The sequence below is a fragment of the Leucoraja erinacea genome, chromosome 2 (genome assembly GCF_028641065.1).
Source record: "Leucoraja erinacea ecotype New England chromosome 2, Leri_hhj_1, whole genome shotgun sequence".
NCBI lineage: Eukaryota > Metazoa > Chordata > Chondrichthyes > Rajiformes > Rajidae > Leucoraja > Leucoraja erinaceus.
Genome location: NC_073378.1, coordinates 13,331,394 through 13,354,940, shown reverse-complemented (window position 1 = coordinate 13,354,940; position 23,547 = coordinate 13,331,394).

The window sequence follows — 23,547 nt, the reverse complement described above, 5'->3', positions numbered from 1 at the left end:
TGTCACCTCACTCTTCTTGGGTATTATTGATGACCTTTTAAAGAAAGTGGGAACCTCAGACTTCAGTAATGAGAGGTTGAAGATGCCAGCAAAAACTCCTTCCAGTTGGTCTGTGCAGGCTTTAAGAACATGACCAGGTATATTTCAGGTCCAGACGCTTTCTGAAGGTTCACGCTCCTGAACGATCTACCAACGTCAGCCTCTGTGACTGAGATTAGCAATGTTACAAAATTTTGAGATTTTAAAAATCAAGTCTGCAATTTATCCCATCAGATAAAGCATAACAATAAGTTTAATTTGACACCAAATTCACTTTCATATCTCAAGTATTAAAAAAGTTATGGCCATTTTCATACTCGGAAATTAGCATCTTGTTCCCTATTGATTTTCAATGGACATTACAAAAAAGCTGTGATCTTGGATAGTCAAAAGCCCATTTCTTAAGGAAAGATTAACATTTTTAAATAGCCTAAGTGTCCAAAGATTATTCACAAATAATTCACAATATAACATGATTTTTATATCTAATTTACATTAATTTATAGGCCAAATGGAAGGAATTTAGTGTTCAATTGCTGTAAATAAATGCCCATTTAAATCAGCTTTCTAGTGGGTTCATGTGGAACGCGCTGGTTTAGAACGTTGACATCGCGCTGGATTAGTGCCCTCAAATGCCGAGAAAAATACTGCGGGATATAAAAAGCCCAAAATGAACTACTCGCTATAGATAACTTGATATATAGGGTTATATATATGCCCCATTTAATGTAAAAATAAGGTACATACCTTTAATAGTTTGCTTTATAAAACCCTGGGGCTGCGAGAGGTTGCGGAGTGAACGAGAGCTTTTAAAACTATTATATCTATTATTCGAGGCCTATAAAACTAATAATAGCTTTTGCGACCGGGTCTTGCAGCGATTCTCCGTTAATGATTTACTAGGCTGAACATCTGCGATTGGAACAGCCTAGTAAAAATCGCGTTTTAAACCCGCCCCCTCCAAACAGCGCCAAAATCACACACAAGGGGTGGGGCAGATGCTCAGCCACGATTCAGGTAGGTTTTGTAACATACCTACTGAGATTGTAACTCAGCGATTCAGGCAGCACCTCTGGAGAATACGGATAGGTGACATTTCAAGTCTGGATCTTTCTTCAGACTGATTGTGGTAGAGCGGAAAAAATTGGAGGATAGAGGGACAGGACAAAGCTCGCCAAGTGATAGGTGTATACAGGTGAGATGTTTTTTTGATTGGCAGATTGTTAGACAAAGACCAGAGATGAAAATTAAAAAAATGTGAGATGAGATAATAGAAGAGCCTTAACTTGTGAAGACAGAGGAAGGAATAGAGGTAGAAGGGGACGGGAGTAGAAGGGGGAAAATGGGTGCAAGGTAATGGGGCCCAGGGAAGAGATAGGGGGGAAATGGGGGAAGAAAGGTAGAGTGGTTTGTAGGTTCGTTACGCAAAATTGGAGGTCAACGTTCATACCATTAAGTTGTAAGCGACTTCTGCACTCTTGATTAGTTCCATCTACACTGCCTATTATACTTGTATGTGGCTTGATTGTACTCATGTAAGGTATGATTTGACTGGATAGCATGTGAAACAAAGTTTTTCATTGTATCTTGGTATACATGACAATAATAAACCTTTACCAATTGCTTCATCATCTGCTATGCCTTGCCTATTCTTTTCACACAAAAGATGGTGGATATATAGGACAAGCTGCCAGAGGAGGCAGGGACTATCCCAACATTTAAGAAGCAGTTAGACAGGTACATGGATAGGACAGGTTTGGAGGGATATGGACCAAATGCTGGCAGGTGGGACTGGTGTAGCTGGGACATGATGGCTGGTGTGGGCAAGTTGGGCCAAAGGGCCTGTTTCCAGACTGTATCACTCTATGACTCACCCCCCAGCAGGAACTATACAACAGGAGGTGCAACTCCAGACCAAATAAAATCATGGGAGACCCCTTCCACCCCTGCAACGGACTGTTCCAGCTGCTACGGTCAGGCAAACGCCTCCGTTGCCATGTGGTGAGAACGGAGAGGTTGAGAAGGAGTTTCTTCCCAGAGGAAATTCGGACTGTAAACGCCTATCTCACCAGGGACTAACTCTACTGAACGTTTTTCCTTCCATTATTTATTATGTAAAAGAATATGTGTGTTATGATTGTGTTTATAATTTGTTTGGTTGTTTTGTTGTTTGTCTTTTGCACAATAGTCCGCGAGCATTGCCACTTTCATTTCACTGCACATCTCGTATGTGTATGTGACAAATAAACTTGACTTGACTTGACTTGACTATTGAAATTCTTGTCCAAATGTTTCTTCAACTTAGTGATTGACTCTACCTTCCCCGTTTCCTTTAACAAGTATCAAGCACTCTCTGTGTGAAACATTTCCAATCAGATCCCCGTGAAAATTCCTGCCTCTCTCCTTAAACCTATGCCCTCCTATTCTTGTCAGACTTCCCGTAGGAAAAATATTTTGATTAGTTACTACATCTATGCCTTTCATAGGTTTATGTATCTCAATCAGGTCACCTCTCAGCCACGTTGACTCCAAGGAAAACAAAACCAACCCATTCAATCTCCCTTTAATAAAGTCCTGCAATCAGGTCAACATGCCGGTGAATCTCCTCACCATGCCCCAGTGCATTCCTTGGCAGAACTATTGATACATCAAATACATTGATACATTGAACAAGAAGGGAAGAGACAAGGACTTTAAGACTTTTGCCTTCCATCACAGTGAGAAGTTACCTGGTGGACTCACTGTGGTGGATGTTAAATCTGTGTTTATTGTGTGTTGTGTTATTTTATTTTATGTTATGACTGCAAGGCACGACATTTTGTTCAGACTGAAAAGTCTGAATGACAATAAAGGATACTTGATTCTTGAAGTGTTTCTACCCAAAATGATAAGGCTGACCAAAACAGTCTCTTGTAAATTGGAACACAAACTCCTGTGAGCAGAGTCAAGAAAGTCAATTGTGAAGTGCGTATTTATATTGCACAAAGTGATTTGATGGAAACATAAAAACCATGATTAAAAAATGCATAACACCCAGTGGAAATTGAATTTTACCTTTTGATGTATATGATGAGCTAATACATGAAACCTGCTGGGCACCTAGCAGTGAAATCAGTATGCAACAATTGTCCAGGACTGCGCTATGAAAAGACAAGGTCCCGCTGTTGCAAACTGAAGGTGGGGCTCAGTTTGAGTCTCGGGTAGAGAAAGGATGGAAGGTTGTGCAGCTGCACGATTGCTACTGTGTAGATTTTTTTAACCTAATTTCTATGTTGAAAAAAGTTAAGAACAGTTATTGATTGACGGTATAAATCATTTCAGTTGGTGGATTGTTTTTTGTACTTAATCCTTGAACTGGTTTATTGTTCAAATCTGAGAAAAAGAGCAGGGAGAATGGCATTTCACCAGGATGAAAGGCATTTCCTGGTTATATGAATACTGCTTTCATAAATATTAACCTACTAAATCTTTACAAGGCAGAATAGGTCATGCAAATTGATCAGTTGAATATTGTAATACTAAATGCACAAATGTGCACGTTTTAATACCTAGCTGGAGTGGGTAGACCAAATTGAAAGTCTGTTTTGATCATTAGTCATTTAGAATCAAATCTTAAACCCTTCATTTATAACACCAATACTTCTTGTCATGCATGATATTCATGTGAACTGATTCATTCTGATTAGACGAGACCTGAAATGACAAATTACACATGGTCCACAGATTTGATCCTCATAGCTGATGTAACGACCGTTCACGTTTAAGGTAAATGTTGATGGGGAAAATATCAGTTGGGATTGCCTTGAGATATCACATATCTGTCAGCATTTTTTTCTGCTGTGCCGTGATTTCATTCATCAGTACAGGTTCACAATTTTCCTTCTATGACTAGGTGCAATTCAAAACAGATGCTGGCTATTCGACAGTGAAACTAAAACTCCTCAGAGAAAGGGTTTAGTCAGACAGAAAACTGGGGATAGATCCACAGAGCCATGGACAGCGCCACTACTCAGACCATTGGTTATGTTTTCTTTGCAAAGGACAGGAGAAGTATCAAGTAAAACAGCCAGAAAATTACTTGGGGGAGATTACATTACACAAGAACGCTGAAGAACAATTTAGGTTAATTGATTAACCAGCCTCTGGCAATGTGACAGAGATAAATGATTTGTTGAAACTCAGACTTGAATTTTCTGGTGTTTTTGACAAAGGACAGAGTGATTGGATTGTAAATTATATTGACATATAGTAGGCTGCCTCCATAGGCTCAGCCTCCTCCTTTAGGTCACTGACATTGGCAGGCCAACATGTTCAGCAGATGATATCAAGCCAGCCTTCAGCTCATAGATGTTTCCTGTGGTCAGAGTCTCAAAGACATCCAGGAAGAGTACATTTTACATTGGCTATGGAGGAATAAGTGTCTTGAACAAGTTCTGACAAATTACTCGGTGGATAGCTCTTTAGATTTTCCAGTATATAAGCACACTGAACATGGCCTCTGTACTGCACCTCTTGCCAGCACCATCAAGGGATCTAGGTTACACAATTAAAGTGAATAACTGCAAAATCCATCAACTTCAATTACCCAACATATGTGAATGAACTGAGCTTCCATTAATGTTTGAACTGTTGTTTTTGTAGAAATCGGAGGAAGTGAGAAAAGATGGAGGGAAGTGCTCGGGTTTAAAGCAATTTCTTAATTAAAAATCAAATGCGTTCTTGCTGGTTAAGGATTACATCTGCCAGGGGAGTCCAGAAGAATCTTAGTTTTAATTTATTTTTCAGAGCTATCAGGACCTTCTGAGACCCGATCGACTTGACAGGAAACAGCACTTGAGACATTAAAGAAGAATGTGAAGGGCATGAAAAAGTAGAGCAGCTGGAGTGGTTCAGGAGCATTTGTGGAGCAAAAAGGACAGTCAAAATTTTGGGTCCTTGCACTTTGGGTCCATACCATTCACATAGACTAACCTATTTCCCTCCACAGATACAGCCTGGCCTGTCGAGTTCTTCCAATTGAAGGTACACAAAAAAGCTAGAGAAACTCAGCGGGTGCAGCAGCATCTATGGAGTGAAGGAAATAGGCAACGTTTCGGGCCGAAACCCTTCTTCAGTCTGAGTTCTTTCAATTGTTCTTTCTTTGCTACAGATTCCAGATCTGCATTTCTGTGCCTTCCACAAATATTGCTCTGTTATTTTTGAACATCTGTGCTTTTATTTTGTTGATAAATAAGAAGCTGTCTAATTATTGGAATCTTATCTGGAAAGAGAAATATCACCAATTGCTTCCCAATATAATGTAAATCATTTTAAATGCAAAAAGCCAATGAGATGCAAAATGGTTAGCTGGTAACTCTTCTGCTTCATCCTAACTGAGTTTGGTAGTCAGGGAGGAGAACCATATCCATTTTGAAAGTCCACCAGCTTTTAATTAATTGCTTCTGAACACAAAAATGAGTATCCGAGAAGACTGTGGCCCATGCATATTGCAGAGATTTAGTAAACTGATAACAATTTTTTCAAGATTCAAGAGAGTTTATTGTCATGTGTCCCAGATAGGACAATGAAATTCTTGCTTGGCTTCAACACAACAGAACATAGCAGGCATAAATAAATACAGAACAGAACAGAACAGATCATTATGACCATATACCAATTAATATATATATACAGACATAAATAAACAGATAAAGTGCAATGGGCTATTAATGATCAGAGTTTTGTTTGAGTTGAGTTTAATAGCCTGATGACTGTGGGGAAGGAGCTGTTTCTGAACCTGAATGTTGCAGATTTCAGGCTCCTGTACCTTCTACCTGAAGGCAGCGGGGAGATGAGTGAGTGGCCAGGATGGTGTTGATCCTTGATGATGCTGGCAACCATTTTGAGGCAGCGACTGCGGTAAATCCCCTTGATGGTCGGGAGGTCAGAGCCGATGATGGACTAGGCAGTGTTTACAACTTTTTGCAGTCTTTTCCGCTCCTGGGCGCTCAAGTTGCCGAACCAAGCCACGATGCAACCGGTCAGCATGCTCTCTACTGTGCACCTGTAGAAGTTCGACAGAGTCCTCCTTAACATACCAATTCTCCATAATCTTCTCAAGAAGTAGAGGCGCTGATGAGCTTTCTTTATAATTGCATCAGTGTTCTCGGACCAGGAGAGATCTTCAGAGATGCGCATGCCCAGGAATTTGAAGCTTTTGATCCTCTCCACCATTGACCCGTTGATATAAACGGGAATGTGGGTCCCCATCCTACCACTTCCAAAGTCCACAATCAGTTCCTTGGTTTTGCTGGTGTTGAGAGCCAGGATATTGTGCTGGCTCTCAATATGCATCCTTTAGTCCAAATTTTTATAGGTTTAAAGTCAAGCAGTTGAACGCTGGTTAAATGGCAAACTGATCCTGATATTACCAGGAATATACCCAGACAAATAAAGAAACAAGGAACTGCAGATGATAGTTACAAAAGAAAACACAATGTGCTGGATTAACTCAATGGGTAAGGCAGCATCTCTGGAGGATATGGAAAGGTGACAATTCAAGTCAAAATCCTTCTTCAACTTCTTCAGTCTGAAGAAGGGTCCTGAACAGAAATGTCCTTAGCAAGGGATAACATAGGGTCAGAAGATGTAGAATTCTTGTGGGTGAAGCTAAGTAACTGCAAGGGTAAAAATACCCTGGTGGGAGTTATTTACAGGCCTCTGAACAGTAGCCAGGATGTTGCATACAAATTACATCAGGTGATACAAAAGGCATGTAAGAAAGCAATATTATGGTTATGGGGATTTCAATGTGCAGGTAGACTGGAAAAATCAGGTTGGAACTGGATCCCAAGAGAAGTGGCTTGCTCGAGCAGCTTGTAGTCGAGCCTGCTTGTGAAAAGAGAATTCTGGATTTGGTATTGTGTAACAAACCGGATTTGATTACGAAGCTTAAGGTAAAGAAACCCCTTGGAGGTAGTGACCATAATATGATAAAATTCAACTTGTAGTTTGAGAGGGAGAAGATGAAATCAAATATGCCAGTATTACTGTTGCATAAAGCTGACTACAGAGGCATGAGGGAGGAGCTGGCTAAAGACATATAATATTGCAAAGATTAGGGAGAAGCCAGAGGGTTGGGAAACTTTTAAAAACCAACAGAAGGTAACAAGAGGATGAAAGATAAATTTTTATTTTTTTTAAATATTTTTATTAGAAGCAATGCACAGTCGTATAAACCATGGCATATAACATAATACATTTTGTGTACAACTTCTTGTTTTAAATTTAACAATAGAAAAATGATAGACGCAAGAAAAGAAGAAAAAAGAAGAGATTAAGGAAAGTAGTGATGTGTCGGCCGCAGGTTAACAATTAGTAGTTTGTGGATAGATAGAGAGAAAGAGCCCATAGAGATGTAGAAAAAAAGAGAAGACCAGAAAGGAAGAGTGAAAAAGAGAAATAGAAAAAAAAGGGAATAAAAACAAAAAAAAAACAGAACAGAAAAGAAAAGGAATATACCTACTTCATATCTTTCCACACCCCTCACCCAGTTCTGAAACGGTTAATTTCCAGAGTTATGTTGCACCATATTATACTTGTAATAAATCGTTGAAAGGAGACCATATCTTTAAGAATTGTTCTGATTTTCCTGCTAGAACAAATCTCATATCTTCGAGATGTAACATTTCAGACATGCTTGTGATCCACATTTTAAGCGTTGGGGTGGGTGCATTTTTCCAAAATTTGAGTATACGTTTTTTGCCGTTATCAAGTCATAGTTAAGAAAACTATTTTGGAATGAAGTTAGCTCAGAGCAGGCTTCCATTGTTCCGAAAATAGTCAATTCTATGTTAGGGTCCAATTTTATTTTAAATATTTTGAGAAGATTTCAAAGGTGAAAGATGAAATATGAAGGTAAGATAGCCAATAATATAAAAGAGGATAGCAAAAGTTTATCCTGATATATAAAGAGTAAGAAAGAGGCAAGAGTGGACACTGGACCACTGGAAAATGTCGCTGGGGAAGTGATAATGTGGAATAAAGAAATGGCCGAGGAATTGAATATGTTTTCTTGCATAGTCATCACAGTAGAAGGCAGCAGCAACGTGCCTGATATTCAAGAGGGTCAGGGGGCAGAGGTTAGTGGAGTAGCTGTTACTAAGGAGAAGGTACTTGGGAACCTGAAGGGTCATCTGGATCAGATGGACTAAATACTAGGGTTCGGAAAGAAATGGCTTTAGAAATTGTGGTGGCAGTAGTGGTGGTCTTTCAAGAATCACTAGAGACAGGGATAGTTCCAGATGACTGGAAAATTGAAAATGTTACTCAGCTGTTCAAGAAGGGAGCAAAGCAAAACGGAGAAACTATAGGCCTGCTTGCCTCACTTCAGTGGTAGGTAAGATTTTAGAGTCCATTATTAAGGATAAGGTTTCCGAGTACTTTGAAGCACATGATAAAATTTGCCGGAGTCACCATTGTTTTGTGAAGGAGAGATCTTGCCTGACAAATCTGTTGGAATTCTTTGAGGAAGTAAATAGCAGGATAGACATAGGAGAGCCATTGGATGTTGCTTACCTTAATTTTCAGGCCTTTGACCAGGTGCCGCACGTGAGGCTGCTAAAGAAGATGAAAGCCCATGGTATTGGAGGGAAGATACTAGCATGGATAGAAGACTGGATGGATGGCAGAAAGCAAAGAGAGGGAATAATGGGGGCTTTTTCTGGCTGAGCTAGCAGTGTTCCGCAGAGGTCGGTGCTGGGGCCGCTATTCTTCATCGCATATCAATGATTTGAACAAGGTAATTGAAGGCTTTGTGGCCATGTATGAGGATAATACGAAGATAGTTGAAGGAGCAGGTAGTGCAGAGAAAGCAGGAATCCTGCAGGACAGACAGTTTTGGAGAGTGGGCAAAGAAGTGGCAGATGGAATGCAGTGTAGCAAAGTGTACAGTCATGCATTTTGGTAATAGAAATAAAGGTGTAGACAATTTTCTAAACGGGAAATGGATTCAGAAATCGAAGTTGCAAAGGGACTTGGGAGTGCTGGTGCAGGAATCCCAAATGGTTAATTTGCAAATTGAATAAGTGGTAAGGAACGCAAATGTGCTGTTAGCCTTTATTTTGAGAGGACTAGAATACAAAAACAGGGATGTAATGTTGAGGATTTATGAGGCACTGGTCAGAACGCATTTGGAGTATAGTGAGCTGTTTTGGTTCTCATATCTGAGAAAGGATATGCTACGACTGGAGGGGTTCAGAGGAGGTTTACGAGAATGATCTCAAAGATAATTGTCTTATCATATGATGACCGTTTGACGGTACTGGGCCTATACTTGCTGGAGTTTAGAAGGATGAAGAGAGACTTCACTGAAATTAACCAGAATGAAAGGCCTGGATAAAGTGGATGTGGTGTACTTACAAAATTCTTAAGGGGTTGGACAGGCTAGATGCAGGAAGATTGTTCCCGATGTTGGGGAAGTCCAGAACAAGGGGTCACAGTTTAAGGATAAGGGGGAAATCTTTTAGGACCGAGATGAGGAAAACTTTTTTCACACAGAGAGTGGTGAATCTGTGGAATTCTCTCCCGCAGAAGGTAGTTGAGGCCAGTTCATTGGCTATATTTAAGAGGGAGTTAGATGTGGCCCTTGTGGCTAAAGGGATCAGGGGGTATGGAGAGAAGGCAGGTACAGGATACTGAGTTGGATGATCAGCCATGATCATATTGAATGGCGGTGCAGGCTCGAAGGGCCGAATGGCCTACTCCTGCACCTATTTTCTATGTTTCTATGTTTCTATGGTGTGGAGGTTTCCATTCATGGGAATGCCTCAGAATAAAAGGTTGTACCTTTAGAATGGAGATGAAGAGATGTGGGTGGTGAATCTGTGGAATTCATTGTCACAGGCAGATGTGGAGGCCATGTCATTGGGTATTTTTAATGCAGAGATTGACAGATACTTGATTAGTAGGGGTGTCAAGGGTTACGGGGAGAAGGTAAGAGAATGAGGGTGAGAAGGAAAGATTGATCGGCTATGATTGAATGATAGAGTAGTAGACTTGATAGGCTGAATGGTCTACTTTTTGCTTATATCACAACTTATAAGTAGGCCATTATGTCAAAAATTCCTTCATAATTCCTTTTGAATTTGAAGGTGCGGGTAGACAAGGCCATGAAAAAGATTTGCAGTATGTAAGAAGAAACTGCAGATGCTGGATTAAAGCGAAGATAGACACAAGAAGCTGGAGTAACTCAGCGGGACAGGCAGCATCTCTGGAGAGAAGGAATGGGTGACGTTTCAGGTCGAGACCAAGATTAGCAGCATGGCTATGCTAACAGCAACTCTTTTTAAAATTATCATTAGTTGTGAAAAAGTAATGATAGACTGTATTGACATGATGAAAGAAAACGTTGGGAAGATTTGAAAGGAGAAACTGGATTAAAGTTACAGTAAAAAATGACAAAACACAGTCAAAACATTTTTTTCATCATCTCACAAAGGCTGTGCCCTGTAGCCCACTCAAATACTGCCTGCGACAAAGAACGAGACCAGCTCCAATACAATGCAATGAGTAAATCCACATCCCTAGGGAAAACTGGGGGAAAAATCCACATCCCTAGGGAAACCTGTTTCCTCACAGGTATTCAGTCTGGAGAAGCCCAGTCCAGGGGAATCTAATCACTGGTGAGATTTTGTGATCTTGTCTTAATACAAGGAAACTTGAGTTTGGATGTAGAAACTAAGAACTACTGTTGCTGGTTTACACAAAAGGACAGAAAGCGCTGGAGTAACTCAGCGGGAAGAATGAGGGTGAATGTAGTAAGTTTCTGGAATGTGGTAGGTGGAAACAGGAGGCTACAAATGTTGGAATCTTCTTCTTCTTGCGTACGACGGCACAGTGTTAAGTTGTCAGACAACTTGTTCTATTTGCACCCGCTGAGTTTCTCCAGCAATTTTGTGTGAAGAAGGGTTTCGGCCCGAAACGTCGCCTATTTCCTTCGCTCCGTAGATGCTGCTGCATCCGCTGAGTTTCTCCAGCAATTTTGTGTACCTCCGATCTTCCAGCATCTGCAGTTCCTTCTTGAACAACTTGTTCTATTTGATCTTATTTGATTGTGCACACCAGGTTGATTGCATTTGTCGAAACAGGGCGAACCACGTTAAGGTTGCAATCTCCCACCCCATGTTGGAATCTGATCAGTAATGAAGGTGCTGTGGATAAAACCTTACATGGATGATGGGCAAATGAAACCAGGTGGAGGAGCTGAATACAACATGGTGATTGGGAGCTGGGAGGAGGGGTGGGTTGGTTGGAAGAACATGCGTTGATACGAAGGATGGAAAAGGAGGAAAGTGGCATGTTAGCATTCAGAGGTCACAGTGCAATGATATAACCAATAACTTTGATCTCTATTGATCATTTACTAAACTGTAACATATACCTGAGGCAAAATGATTGGTGATGTAGGGCAGTAGAGGATAGGAATGAAATCTGCATAAAAGCTGTACGCGCATCAGCTTAATTTGCAAATCACAATGACTCGCCCTTGGTTCATTGTGCTTCTCTCTTCAGTAAAGTTCTACATTACCATTTGGTGCCTCATGTTGAAGGTGCAATTGAGATAAGAACTATTAAAATGAAGGTGTTTCTTAAGAATCTACACTACAGCATTCCTTCTCAATGCATAATGCTGCAAAATTTTCTTCCCAAATCGCAGCATACAATGTATTTTATGTGCAAATTAATTCAGCGAGACAGCCAGAATGTAGACTTTATTTCTTAACGCAGGCACCCAGTAACTCATGGGGTCTATGTGGGTCTATGGGGGTTACTGGGCTTTGACAAAAGTGAAATACATTTTGCACCTCCTTGTCATAGTAAATTATCTTTACTTTGCCTTTGTTTTTTAATGCAGATGTGAATCTTGACATGACAAGTTAACATTTAACTGGAATTGTGGAAGAAACATTTTTTATTTCATTTAATTGGCTTGCTTTAAAATATCATAAAAGTCACAGCACCGATGTGGTGGAATTGGAAGCTTGAAATGGTTTAACACTTCTGAAATCCAAGCACGGTATCTGCAAACAATGTAGCAACTCAGACCATTCGTTTTATGTTAGTAAGCTGACAGCTCTGTTAGTTTTAATTTACTGGCAACTATTATAGTCACACCTCACAGACTAAACATGGCGTGGCAGCAATTCAGTGTAATTAGAGCCACCTGCTAGAGACTAGGGGACTCGAGCCAAACCATTTCCTACTAATTACCATGTACAATATATTATATCCCAGTCAAACATTTTAAGGAGTTGTCTTCATTCATTACATTAAAAAAAACTATTTTATCCAAGAATCAAAACTTGTCTTCGAAAAAAGAAGGAAATATTTGCTACTTTTAACATTTTAGTTCCAAATAATGAAGGGCAATAAGATATAACCATGATAGACACAAAGTACTGGCGTAAATCAGCAGGACAGGGAGAAACTGGATAGGTGAAGTTTCGGGTCGGGACCCTTATTCAGTCTGATTGTAGTCAGGAGGGAAGGGGAAAAACTAGACGCAAAGAAATAAACAGGGGGAGGAATATTACGAAAATCAGGGGGGAGGAAAAATACGAAGTTGGTACATCCCTTTTGCGCGGTTTTCATAATAGAGCTTTTGTTTTTTTTTCTTTCTTTCTTTTCTAGGGTCTATTTCTTAACTCTTTTCCCTAACTAATGTTTTTTTTTATTGATCACTCTTTTACACTAACACAACTTTCTGTCACTTTCTCTACTTTCTTCATTTCTATCTTTCCTTAAAGCTTAGAAAATGAAGGGGTACAATAAACGTAATAAGATATACCTGGCTTGTACTACTGTAATTTACTGTACTTCTAATAAAACAAAATATATATTTTTTTAATTTAAAAATCCCGAAATAAACAGGACAAATCAGGTCTGGCAACAGATGACCGCAGGCAAGGAGGTTCCCTGATAGGCTGACTGTTGACTCGAGACTGGTCTAAACCCAGAGTGATACTTAGTTGCGAAATGTGGAACTAGTTAACTGAGTTTTAGTGGAGGAAGAGGGGTGAAGAGGGGAAGAGCGAGTGGGGAGGGGAGCGGGAGGTGTTTGTAAGAGTTACTTAAAATTGGAGAATTCACCTTTCATACCATTGGATTGTACGCTACCCAGGCGAAACATGAGGTGTTCCTCCAGTTTGCGTGCGACCTCAATATGGCATTGGAAGAGGCCCAGGACAGAAAGGTCAGCATGGTAATGGGAAGGGTAGTTAAAATGGTTAGCAACTGTAAGATCCAGTAGGCCTTTGCGCACCGAACATAAGTGTTCGGCCAAATGGTCGCCGAGTCTGCGCTTGGTCTCAGCGATGTACAGGAGCTCACATCAGAGACTTGGGATGCAGTAGATGAAGTTAGAAGAGGTGCATGTGAACCACTGTCTCACCTAGAAGGATTGCTGGGGTTCCTGGATGGAGGTATACTTGTGCAGGTGATACATGCCCTGTGGTTACAAGGGAAACTACCTGGGGAAGGGGTGATTTGAGTGGGAAGGGTTGTGAACTAAGGAGGGAGGGGCGGAAAGGGGTGGAGATGGAAACATGTGATTAGTGTTGGGATCACGGTGGAAGGATTGAAATGTTGGAGGATGATGTGGGGGTTGGTGGGGTAAAATATAGAAATACAGAAACATAGAAATTAGGTGCAGGAGTAGGCCATTCGGCCCTTTGAGCCTGCACCACCATTCAATATGATCATGGCTGATCATCCCAACTCCTGTACCTGCCTTCTCTCCATACCCCCTGATACCTTTAGCCACAAGGGCCACATCTAACTCCCTCTTAAATATAGCCAATGAACTGGCCTCAACGACATTCTGTGGCAGAGAATTCCAAAAATTCACCACTCTCTGTGTAAAAAATGTTTTTCTCATCTCAGTCCTAAAAGATTTCCCCTTTATCCTTAAACTGTGACTCCTTATTCTGGACTTCCCCAACATCGGGAACAATCTTCCTGCACCTAGCCTGTCCAACCCCTTACGAATTTTGTAAGTTTATAGTAAGATCCCCCCTCAATCTTCTAAATTCTAGCGAGTACAAGCCGAGTCTATCCAGTCTTTCTTCATATGAAAGTCCTGACATCCCAGGAATCCGTCTGGTGAACCTTCTCTGTACTCTCTCTATGGCAAGAATGTCCTTCCTCAGATTAGGAGACCAAAACTGTACGCAATACTCCAGGTGTGGTCTCAGCAAGACCCTGTACAACTGCAGTAGAACCTCCCTGCTCTTATACTCAAATCCTTTTGCTATGAATGCTAACATACCATTCGATTTCTTTACTGCCTGCTACACCTGCATGCCTACTTTCAATGACTGGTGTACCATGACACCCAGGTCTCGTTGCATCTCCCCAGGTAATAGTCTACTTTCCTGTTTTTGCCACCAAAGTGGATAACCTCACATTTATTCACATTATACTACATCTGCCATGCATTTTCCCACTCATCCAGCCTATCCAAGTCATCTTGCAGCCTCCTAGCATCCTCCTCACAGCTAACACTGCCCCCCAGCTTCGTGTCATTCGCAAACTTGGAGATGTTGCATTCAATTCCCTCGTCCAAATCATTAATATATATTGTAAATCGCTGGGGTCCCAGCACTGATCCTTGCGGTACCCCACTAGTCACTGCCTGCCATTCTGAAAAGGGCCCGTTAACTCCTACTCTTTGCTTCTGTCTGCCAGCCAGTTCTCTATCTACATCAATACTGAACCCCCAATACCATGTGCTTTAAGTTTGTATACTAATCTCTTATGTGGGACCTTGTCGAAAGCCTTCTGAAAGTCCAGATATAACACATCCACTGGTTCTCCCTTATCCACTCTACTAGTTACCTCCTCAAAAATTCTATAAGATTTGTCAGACATGCTTTACCTTTCATAAATCCATGCTGATTTTGACCAATAATTTCACCACTTTCCAAATGTGCTGCTGTCCCATCTTTAATAACTGACTCTAGCAGTTTCTCCACTACCAATGTTAGACTAACTGGTCTGTAATTCCCCATTTTCTCTCTCCCTCCCTTTTTAAAAAGTGGGGTTACATTAGCTACCCTCCAGGAATCCTCTAATCCTTAGCTAATCCTCAGGAACTACTCCAGAATCTAAAGAGTTTTGAACAATTATCACTAATGCATCCACTATTTCTGGGGCTACTTCCTTAAGTACTCTGGGATGCAGCCTATCTGGCCCTGGGGATTTATCGGCCTTTAATCCATTCAATTTACCTAACACCATTTGCCCGCTAACCTGGATTTCTTGCTGTTCCTCCATCTCATTTGACCCCCGGTCCCCTGCTATTTCCGGCAGATTAATTAAGTCTTCGTTAGTGAAGACAGAACCAAAGTAGTTATTCAATTGGTCTGCCATGTCCTTGTTCCCCATGATCAATTCAAGGTAATGACCAGGGGAACTCTATCCTTGTTGCGTCTGGGGGGGGGGGGGGGGGGGGGGGGGGGCTAGAGCAGTACTATGGGATACAGAGGAGAGGTATGTGAGGGACTCATCTATGACTGAAGGGGGGAAACCATGTTCACCAAGGAACATCATCTTACGAGCAGATGCGGTGGAGATGGAGGAATTGAGAGAAGATTGTTGCATTTTTCCAAGAGGCAGGATGGGGAAAAAGTGTAGTCCACATAACTCCTTTGATGGAGACAGCAAGATCAATAAAGGGGAGAGAGTGTAACCATGATCCCTCAGGTCATGGCTAATAATTCCTTTCAGTGCAAAAGATGGCTAATTGGTTTTGTGAAGTGAGAATATGGGCAGCTTATTAGCTTGAGTCTGGTAGGCTACTTCCAGCAGTTACATGCATTTTCAAATGTCTTTGCTCATAAGTCAAAAACTTGGCCATTAAATCAATTTTTCTACTGTACACACAGTGGAATTGAGAGATGACACTGAGCAAAATATAAGGCACTAGACACAATTGACTGATCTATCCTTTGGAATTTTACTGTGAGTGTATAGGCTGATGATATAACCATATAACCATATAACAATTACAGCACGGAAACAGGCCATCTCCGCCCTACAAGTCCGTGCCGAACAATTAATTTCCCTTGATAGCTTTTTACTGTGACATTAAACTAAACTGAATCCATAAAAGGCTGCACCTGGAGCATTGATTGTACCAGCCATGGAATGGACTGGTGTTGCCAGGGTCAACTCATTCATGATGGGATTGATCCACTGATCACCAGAGAGCAGTCGAGATATTTTACAACCATAATTGGCAGCTCCATGCATGAATGGCCCCCACCCAGAGCTCGTTAGCTGTTGCTAAAATATTATCATTGCTGGATCCACCATTAGTTGAATGATGCTTAAAAACAGTTACTTAGTAAATCCTATACCCCATGCCTTTTGTGTTCCAAACTACTCGGCTGCATGGTCTCACTAACAGAGACACATGAGACTACAAGTGTTCCAATCTGGAGGAATAAAAAAATGTGCTGGAGGAACTCAGGAGGCCAGCAGCCTCTGAGGAGGGAAATGGACAGACAGAAGAAGTAGCCTGCCCGAAACGTTGCCTATTTCCTTCGCTCCATAGATGCTGCTGCACCCGCTGAGTTTCTCCAGCTTTTTTGTGTAACCAGAAGAAGTAGCCTGTCCATTTCACTCCACAAATGCTAACTAATCTGCAGTGTCCCCAGCTCTTTAATTTTGTATCTCATTGACACATATGCAGTGACATTCCACTATATCCCCTGCCCCAGTTAATCATTCTCAGTGTTTCACTGACATCTGCCCAAGTCCATTCCTGAATCAGAACTGAGAGAGATGAACCCAGCTCCCTCAGAACTAATCCCATAACAGCATGGCCTGATGGCCGGAAGGCAAAGTTGTGCCTCCTGCCATTCAACCATACAGGTGCACCGATTCATATCGGTACTGCCTGGATCAGTGGTATTAAATGCATTCCATCAACACAAGGGATGGGAGATTCTAATAGGTCACCAAGATCTATGTGAGGCTCAACATCACAGCAGCAGTACCTGCTGGATCAACTGAAGAACCTACAGCATTCCGATAAGTCTAAGCCAGTTGGTATTGTTGTCACATGTATAGATACAGTTTTGCCTGCTGTCCAGGTAAATCATTCCATACATGAGTATAATCAAACTGGCACAAGTATAGCAAGTAGAGAAAAAAGAGAAATGTAACAGAATGCAGAATGTAGTATTACAGCTGCAGAGAAAGTGCAGTTAAAATAGTTCAAGATCCGCAACAAAGTAATGTGGGAGATGGAACTGCACCAATAGCTTGTGAGAGGTCCATTCAATAGTCTGGTAACAGTGGGAGAGAAGCTTTTCCTGAATTTGGTGGTATCTGTTCTCAAGCTTTTATATTATTTGCCTGACAGAAGCTTTTGTATCATCAGCTGGAAAAGAATTTGCTTTTCTTATAATATAAAAAGCTCATAATTGTTAGCATTGTGGAAGTGCCTGCTGGTATGCCTCATACAATCTGCCCTATTATGGTGGATGATTCCCAGAGTCTGTTGAAACATAGAAACATAGAAACATAGAAAATAGGTGCAGCTGGCCATCTGGTGCCAGCTCACAGCTTGCAACCTTTCACAGAAAGAGTCCAAGCATGCCCTGCAAATGCAAAGATCCTCCATTTTATAATACCTCTAATTTGGCCAATGTTAACATTCCTCCATTTTATCATTATGATAACGCATCATTAATGATAACCAAAATACAATAATGACTGCTTCATTCTAACAGATATCTTTAACAAGAAGATGCTGATGTATTTTCCCAGAACTCCACCAAGCTTCCCGAGTTTGCGTGGGCGTAGCTTCACGATATCTGTCTGAGGAGTCTTCACCTCCCGTGTTTTCATAGGCGTAAATCCCCTCCATTCATCTTGATAAGTTCACCTGTGCTCGACCCGTAGCAGAGTATGAAGTTTCTAAGAGAATCTGGAATAAAGAATGTCAGCATTCCATGCTTCCACTGATACTATTGCAGTGGTGATGTACCCATGCATTCCTCCCTTCTACCTTTAACAAAAGACATCTCACTATATGCAGCATGACTCTCTCAACACTAGAGTCAAAGCTAGAATGTAGTCGATCATATCTGCAGTCATATGATGAATGTTGATTATTTTCATTGTATTTTGATCCTAGGGTATTCTTAAGGGTTTATCATAATGATTTCAGCTGGGCTCAGTCTAGATTTCCCTACAGACCTGACTCTTATTTGAAATAAAGCTATGGGAAGTAATTTTAATCAAACCAATTCCACTTTGCCAATTTGTATTTTTAAGGGTCTGATCTGGCCTTTCTACAAGTCCAGCAGCCGGTAGTCGATACCCACAGTACAATTGCTGCTGGATCCCCAGCTGTTCACATTAATTTGTTCCAATAGGATGTGGACCATTATCTAAACTAAGTTGAATAAGGATGCCAAAATCTAGGGATAATTGCTCTCTTTAACACCTTGATAACAGTAGCCGCTTTATTATCAAGGGTTGGGTAAGTTTTAATCCACCGGCCGAATGCATCGACTTTGACAAACACGTACCTATATACCTGGCACCTCCTCGAATTCAATGTAATCCTTCTATAATATTTTGAACGCACCCATAGGCAATAGTGGTTCTCTCTCTTTACTAGCCTTCTCCTGCAACTGAACAACCTCCTGGATGGTTAGCATCAACTTTTCCGAGGGGGACTTGTTATTTGAACTATTAGTCTGTCTGATCATCTTTGGTACCACCATCATACATTCCTGGGGTATTTCTTTAGTTTAAAATGTCTCTCTGGGTATGTATGGGGCTGTTTACAGTTCTTCCTTGACTCTTGACTATCTTTTCTTACTGCCTTCCTTGTATAATCTTCAGTTTTTACTATAATGGTGCATCCAAACATCCAATTACTTTAAAAGGATAAATTACTTTGATGGGTAGGGGTCATGTTATCTTGTCCATTGATTCTGGACTGGCTGGCTGATCAGGACGGTGAAAATGGGTTGGTCTGTGAAAAAGGTATCTGTCTTCTGGGTCTCTGATCTCCTGGCCAGCTTACTCTTTGCTCTCTTGGATCCCTGAAGTCTCCAGGATTTAGAGACCTCCTATAATCCCTGGGATCTCGGATGTTTCTGTATTCTTTAGGATCCCAAGTGTTCCTTTGATCCTGAAAGTCCTCTCTCTGACCCCTTCCTGCCATTCGTTCCCTAATTGGAGATGCTCGACTACAATGTCCTGGCCCAGCACAAATATAACACTGATCTGGTCCCAGTATTTTAATCCTTCTCGAATTTGGTCTAGGGGAAATCTGACCAGATCCCTCTGTTCAACTGTATTCTTCAATTCCCTACCATTTTCCATGTACGTCCTATTTTGATTTGTCCTGCCACGGTGTAGCATCTCACATTTATCAACATTAAACTCCATCTGCCATCTTTCAGTCCATTCTTCCAAATGGCCTAAATCACTCTGAAGACTTTGGAAATCCTCTTCATTATCCACATCACCCCCTATCTAGGTATCATCTGCATACTTACTACCGATTTACCACACCTTCATCCAGATCATTGATGTACATGACAAACAACAAAGGACCCAACACAGATCCCTGAAGCACCCCACTAGTCACCTGCCACCAACCCGACAAACAGCCATCCACCATTACCCTCTAGCGTCACCCATTCAGCCACTGTTGAATCCATCTTGCTACTCCTGCATTTATACCCAACAGTTGAACCTTCTTAACCAACCTTCCATGAGGAACCTTGTCAAAGGCCTTACTAAAGTCCATATAGACAACATCCACTGCTTTACCCTCATCAATTTCCCTAGTAACCTCTTCAAAAAATTCAAGAAGATTAGTCAAACATGACTTTCCAGGCACAAATCCATGTTGACTGTTCCTAATCAGACCCTGTTTATCCAGATGTTTACATATATATATATGTATCTTTTCCATTAATTCAAATGGTTCTAAAGTGATCCACAAAGGAAGCAGGTGAGTTTCTACGACGGGTAACCGGCTCAGAATTGCCGTCATCTCATTGGGCTTCCATGGGGAATAGACTTTTATCGTACGGGGATTATTTGGACCCACTGCACTAACCGGATCAAAAGCAGGGTTTGGCATTTCCCCGACGGGTTACTTGGCTTGCTTTTATACTTTTTGCCATCTCGGGATCTATCTCAGAATCTTCAATTATTGTCTCACCCTCAGATATATCTTCTTCTTCAGTAGGGGGTTACAGTACCTCCTAAAAGACCTTTTCCGTTCACTCGCTGCTTGTTTAATTAGTCTAGGTTTAGGCTTGCAAAAATTCTCTAGTGGTTGTACTATATCTCTGTGTGAAAAAACATTTTTCACACAGAGAGTGGTGAATCTCTGGAATTCTCTGCCACAGAATGTAGTTGAGGCCAGTTCATTGGCTATATTTAAGAGGGAGTTAGATGTGGCCCTTGTGTCTAAAGGGATCAGGGGGTATGGAGAGAAGGCAGGTACAGGATACTGAGTTGGATGATCAGCAATGATCATATTGAATGGCGGTGCAGGCTCGAAGGGCCGATTGGCCTACTCCTGCACCTATTTTCTATGTTTGTATGTTTCTATGTCTCTAATAACCTCTCTCTCATTAAATACTGGGACTAACTTCTTTGTTCTACTCCTGGCACTGTGAGCTATTGGACTATCTGCCAATAATGGAGCAGATGGAGTCAAAGAATCCTATTTGTAAAGCAGGTTTTATTGTGGAATCTGCAGGTGGTGTTAAAAGTGCTGCAGGCTCTGAATTTCTGTTGTGTGCACAAGCTGTACAATGTATGGGTGGAGCCCTGGGAACACAAGAAGAATATGGTGGAGGCTGCAAGCTTCATTTATGCAGTATAATGTAGATAAATGTGAGGTTACCCACTTTGGTGGCAAAAAACAGGAAAGTAGACTGTTATCTGAATGGTGGCCGATTAAGAAAAGGGGAGATGCAACGAGACCTGGGTGTCATGGTACACCAGTCATTGAAAGTAGGCATGCAGGTGCAGTGGGCAGAGAAGAAAGCCAATGGTATGTTAGCATTCATAGCAAAAGGATTTGAGTATAGGAGCAGGGAGGTTCTACTGCAGTTGTACAGGGTCTTGGTGAGACCACACCTGGAGTATTGCATACAGTTTTGGTCTCCTAATCTGAGGAAAGACATTCTTGCCATAGAGGGAGTACAGAGAAGGTTCACCAGACTGATTCCTGGGATGTCAGGACTTTCATATGAAGAAAGACTGGATAGACTCCGCCCGTACTCGCTAGAATTTAGAAGATTGAGGGGGGATCTTATAGAAATTTACAAAATTCTTAAGGGGTTGGACAGGCTAGATGCAGGAAGATTGTTTCCGATGTTGGGGAAGTCCAGAACAAGGGGTCACAGTTTAAGGATAAGGGGGAAATCTTTTAGGACCGAGATGAGAAAAACATTTTTCACACAGAGAGTGGTGAATCTCTGGAATTCTCTGCCACAGGAGGTAGTTGAGGCCAGTTCATTGGCTATATTTTTGTTGGGCACGGACTTGTAGGGCCGAGATGGCCTGTTTCCGTGCTGTAATTGTTATATGGTTATATGGTTATATATTTAAGAGGGAGTTAGATGTGGCCCTTGTGGCTAAAGGTATCAGGGGTTATGGAGAGAAGGCAGGTAAAGGATACTGAGTTGGATGATCAGCCATGATCAAATTGAATAGCGGTGCAGGCTCGAAGGGCCGAATGGCCAACTCCTGCACCTGATTTCTATGTTTCTATGTATCTATGTTTAATTTTAACACTTTCCTAATCTTTCAAATATTCCTCTTCTCCCCCCTCAAAGCCAATGCCAACCATCGAGTTCTTAAACTCTAAATTTACCGGTGCCAGTTTCACTTCAGGAAATCTATCTCTTTGCTGTTCCTTATACTCTCTTATACATCCAGACCCCTCTCCCCTGGTGCCTGGAGGTCGATTTACTTCATCATCTTCCAGGTTTATTCCAAGCTTTGAAGCTGCTTCTTCCCAGTTAGCCATTCTCACAGTTTCTCTACTAGCTTTCTGCACTTCATAATATTTTCTCCACAATCCAATTAACTCATTCGCCCTGTCGTTATTACCACACTGCCAAATAATCTTTTCAATACATTTCACTCCCTTCAATGTTCCAACTTCAGCCATAATTCATCTCCTAAAAACATAGAAACATAGAAAATAGGTGCAGGAGGAGGCCATTCGGCCCTTCGAGCCAGCATCGCCATTCATTGTAATCATGGCTGATCGGCCCCAATCAATAACCCGTGCCTGCCTTCTCCCCATATCCTTTGATTCCACTAGCCCCTAGAGCTCTGTCTAACTCTCTCTTAAATCCATCAAGTGATTTAGCCTCCACTGCCCTCTGTGGCAGGGAATTCCACAAATTCACAACTCTCTGGGTGAAAAAGTTTTTTCTCACCTCAGTCTTAACTTCAGGTTCTGGCTGTCCTGCTGAGTCACTCCAATACTTTTTGCTTTGGCTAGGGGTTATTTTGTAGCAATGTTACAAAATGTTGAGATTTAAAAAATTAAGTCTGCAATTTATCCCATCAGATAAAGCATAAAAATAAGTTTCATTTGACAGCTAATTCACTTTCATATCTTCAGTATTAAAAAAGTTATGGCCATTTTCATACTCGGAAATTAGCACCTTGTTCCCTATTGCTTTTCCATTGACTTAACACAAAAGCTGTGATCGAGGACAGTCAACAGCCCATAATTTTCTTAAAAACTAAGAGAACTGAATGAAATTTTCAGTTATTATAGATTGAAGTATTCTGAAACAAATATAAAACATCTTACTTGGTTGGCCTGAAATTAAAGCATATAATTAGTTAATTACCTAATTGTAGCTAATTACAAAATTGACCATTGTGACAGAAATAGTAATAAAACACCCAGACACCCAGAATTCAAAAATGTGATATTCTCAAGATCAGAACTTGTATTATATGCTGTAAGTCCGTAACAGATAGGTAAATACATTACAATTTCTAGCAATAGACCAAGTCTTTATGGAGAAGATCAGTTGCTAGCTGGTACATTGGCATATCATAATCAGTAGCATCATCATACTCCTCAGATTGTAGCCAATAAGCAGCTCTGTACACCTTGTTTTACTGCAACTTTTCCATTTTGGCATTGTAAACTACAAGTTTTTGCTCTTCAAACCGCGCATGACATGCCTTTCTGCCCACTACTTTCCCATTAGAATGTCCTGTAGATTCCATTTCTTAAGAAAAGGATATATTTTTTAAATAGCCTAAGTCTCCAAATAACAAACTAATCCCATTCACACAAGAATTCACAATATAACATGATTTTTAAATCTCACTGTCATAAATTTATATACCAGATGGAAGGAATTTAATGTTTAATTCCCATAAATTAATCTAGAAACATCCACAATATAATCAAAATTATTATTTTTTGCACAATACATGTGGCTA